This window comes from Dreissena polymorpha, chromosome 8 (genome assembly GCF_020536995.1).
Source record: "Dreissena polymorpha isolate Duluth1 chromosome 8, UMN_Dpol_1.0, whole genome shotgun sequence".
NCBI lineage: Eukaryota > Metazoa > Mollusca > Bivalvia > Myida > Dreissenidae > Dreissena > Dreissena polymorpha.
In genome coordinates this window covers 67,459,581-67,464,034 of record NC_068362.1, presented here as the reverse complement: position 1 = coordinate 67,464,034, position 4,454 = coordinate 67,459,581, and positions in this window count along the sequence as shown.

The window sequence follows — 4,454 nt, the reverse complement described above, 5'->3', positions numbered from 1 at the left end:
GTTGGTGCGAGGCACATCTCCAGTTAATAGTTAACCAATACGTGAATAACGTTGAATTCCAGTATTTCGCTGCTGAAAAAGAGCCAGGGTAATCAAGCCATTAATTATGCATAGCACACAAATTTCTTAAGTCTTTCAACTTTTTCCAGAAATATTTGAAACAGATTAGTATGCTTAAATTCATCTCCTCTTGCAGTCTATGCTTCCTCGAACGTTTATATTTTAGCGCGCATTTGCGAAGAAAAAAAGCCCCGAGGCGCATACCACGAAATTTGATTAAAAACTACTTTGTAGATACTGTTATTCATAGTGTATATCATATTACAGTCGAAGCCCGGGGGCTCGAACTAGACGGGACCGGCAACAATGAGCCATCCGGAATTCGAGTCATCCGATTTCTAATAAGATTTTTGTTTACAAAAAAGTATGCAGTTCATTTTCTCCTCCAATTGAAGAGTACGCATATTGCTTTAACTCATACTACTTCGTAGTACTATCTGCTTTTGAATTAATAAGAACCAAATATATACGTAGTACTTTTATGTTCCAATATTTAAAAACAGTTGCAAATACAATCAAACAAATACCGTATAGTAAATTATATCAGCACGTTGTAACGTAGCAGATTTTCTGATAACACAAAGCACTAAGAACAAAGAGGAACAAAACATGCATCAGCACTACATACAAATCATTTACTTTATTGACAGTACTGCATGTATTTATTTATTTATATTCTTTTTAAAGGACATTATGTTAGTCTGTGTTGCGTTCCATAGCTGTCGTCGAGAAACAAAGCTTTTATAACAGCCAGTTGATATAAAACAGGTTACTACAAAAACGCCAGATTTTATGCAAAATGTCATCATTTACTCAAATCAATTAACGGTTGATTCGATGGCATGTTTGCAACCGTTGTTAAATCAATTATTACGTGCCTTTAATCACGCGGTCCAAATCGATTAACAGTGTATGCCACCCGCAGCGAGTTCGAGCCATCCGAACAAAAGAACGTGTACAAAATTGTGACCGGGACTGCGAAAACAGTTCGAGCCATCCGACAAAATTTATATGAATGATCATGGTGGAAGTTGTGGTGATAGGACGTATATTTTTAAGCTCTTTATTTTTTATATTTTAATTCATTATTCTGTTGGAGGAGATTCGACAATACAACGAACAGTTTCAGGAAAAAGACAGGTTTAGTTTTCATTGCCCAAATTCCCTATATATGCGCCCGGAGTAGATAAATAACCGTGTGAATACGTGGAACAAAGGAAATCAATATTGGCCGCCATAATGGATTTGTTTAGTTCGGAACTTTTAAAACTGTTTTAACGCTTAGTGTTCTTAAATTAGACCCTTTTATAACATTTTATGTAGTTGTATTGTCGTCCCTATGTTTTATTGTAGACAATTCGTTGTTCATACTACTCGTACGGGAGGAGTGGTTGTAGGGTAAGCATGGCCATGGAAGTTCGAAATAAGAAACCCCTGCTGAAAGCAGAAACTCAGAAGTTTGAAAACTATGCCCTGAACATTGACAAAATGCTAAGGAACAACCTTGAGGCCGCTCAAAGTGCTCAAGTTGTATCATATGAAGGCAATATAGTCTTCTCAATCGACGCAGTGATTTTTGAATTAATTGATATTGCCCTTTCCCAATACTTAAATAAACTGGCGGAGCAAAATTGTAATGTGAAAGTCACGGACACATTTGACAATACTGGGGTCAGTCGAACCAAAAGGGTCGTTAAGGTCGATGGTGCCAGATATACGCTCAATGTTTATGTAACCACAATTAGATTTCTCCTAAATGGTAAAGACTATGACATTTCTGGAAGACGATGTGCCAATATAAATGATATTGCGGACTTTCTGTGTGTTAGTAACAATATAGATTTGAAAGTGTTTTAACGACCTGCTGGTTGAAAAGTTGACTGAATTTCAAACAATGTACAAATGCTCTGTCTAAAGCTTGTGTAGCGATAACTATCAATAACAGTAAAGAAGACACTGATAAATGCCCAGGACCAGGTTGTAACCGTGCATGCAAAACAAACAGTGTCTTGTGTACCAAAGATTCTCATTGGATTCATTATCATTGTCAAAAGCTTAAGAAAGATGAAATTGAACTATTAGCTGCGTCTTCCGACGAGTCGTTTTGCTGTAGATTTTGTAAAACTTCTGAAACAAATGCAACGTCTTAAACGTTAAATGCGGTGAAATCAAATACTCGAGGAAAGTCTAAATCTAGTCCTCCTTGATATAGTCGTTCAATTACAAGTTTTAATGCATACGCTGCAACGGATCATTCACAGCAAACTCTAGCACTCGACATTTTGGCCGAAAAAACTGCTATAGAACACACATTGAGTGGTATAACGGCTGATTCGGTGCTCGTCTCTGAATGCGAACAAACTGGTGATAGCTTTGAGGAGCAAACGTCATTAAAAAGAGACTGTTGCATCTCGTATTGACAATAAGAAACAACCAAAGCCTATGTCAAAATTAAAGTCGGACTCTAATTTACGCTTACAAATTCCAAAGTTAACTAAGGTAACAGAGAGCACGGTCGCTCTCGATATCTTACACGATGAAATGGCTAGTTGTCAGTTACAAGAGTCCGAGATACTCACCATGGTTAGTGGTGCAAGTGTCGAGTCGCGCGAAAGTAGCAAAAAAAGCTCTGGGCCGAAGCAAGCGCAGAGCGTAGAAGTTAGTGGTGCAGAATGTTCATGTCAGACTAAGTTGAGTGATATACGAGAACGTGAACTGAAATAAAAGAAAAAGGAAGAAGAGGTTAAGGTACCCCAGCTTAAAAACCAAGAAAAACTTAAAGACTTTAATAAATTAGAATCCTATTGTTAACGTTTAGAAGCCCGTAATGACGAATTACAAATGACACTACAAACGGTTGCTAAGAGACTTTAACGTCTTGAGGCGGGCGAATGTGTTGATGATAAGCGGCATGATGTCAGTCCGACACGTAATGAGTCTTCGCGAGAGAATTTGCAGACCGGTTTAACTAGCACGGTACAGGCTAGATTGACTAAATTACAAGATAGACTAACTAACTTTGTTTTTGACAAAATAGAAAGTGAACTTGAGCAGTTTATATTTAAAGACGATGGCTTGCATGATACCAATAGAGAGAATATCTCTGTTCCGTACGATGAGCGTCATATTATGTCCGGCAATCGTGTACAAGAAGCTGCGATGGATGTAGGTGTACAGACGGACACTTAAGTCAGCGCCAAATTTGTTACAATCGGTTAATAATGCTCCTTCGAGTCAGGAGACACCGTGTACCGATACCCCCCGACTTTATTTCTGAGTGAGATGTTGCCGCCGCCAGTGTTTGTGCTATGCCGGTCCATACGAACATTAACAGCGTTTCCCCTGTAACTCCGTCAACGACTAGTGCAGATTCGACAGCAATGCACTGCAGCGACAGAGTAGAGAGCGTACCGAACCCACGGACTCTAGATGAGACGGATATGAAACGGGACCGTATCGGCAAATAGCTTGTCGAAACTTTGTCACGTGACCGGTAGCTATCGATAAGCGTACATCGAAGCGCCGAGGTTATACATTTTGATGTACGCACTCACGTCTTTTTTTAAATTTTACTTTCATTTCTCGGCCGAATTTGACAAATTATATGTCATTAGAAAGCCTACGTTACGAAGTTTTCAGATACATAAATATATATTATGTTTTTCTTCTGATTTGGGCAGCCCGGCGAGTTATAACTTTAACTTTTGCAAATATCACACTGTTTTAGAGTCTAGATTTACGGTTGACATTTTCGTACTTTAGACCGATTTGTAGCGTTTATATTTGGAGTTCAGTTTTAAAAATTACATCTTGCTTAGGAGAATAGAATTCTGTATACGATAGAAAACAAATAGTTTTAAATATGAAATTAGGTAAGGAATGAAGGCGTACGAAAGTATCGCGCGGTCCTAACGCAGAGTACTGATGCTACGGTCTTGGCGATTATGCTTTTGTTTAGATACCGACCATGTAATTTCCTTTGTCATGATTATTAAATTATTTATGCAATACATTGAAATACTTTGTTCACGAAACATATCAATAAAGCTAATTACTAATGAAGCTTAATAAATTAACGATTCCAGCTCTTGTTTATAACACAGACAGGGTGTTAATTTTATGAGGAGACAGCGTATATGCGGACCCTCTTGATATATTTCGGCCGGGATTTTCAAGAATCTTTAAATGATTTCAATTAATGGATAATTTAAGGTAAATAATCTTTCATATAATTATACATAATAACCTCTTTGAAAATAAACAACAAACGATGAATGTTTTGACACCCATTTTATTTGAAGTATGCAAAGCCGAAAAATATCAATGTATAGAAGCACTCCTCGTCCTTCAGAAAATAAACTTTCATTTAATTTTTTATTTATTTATATTTTAAC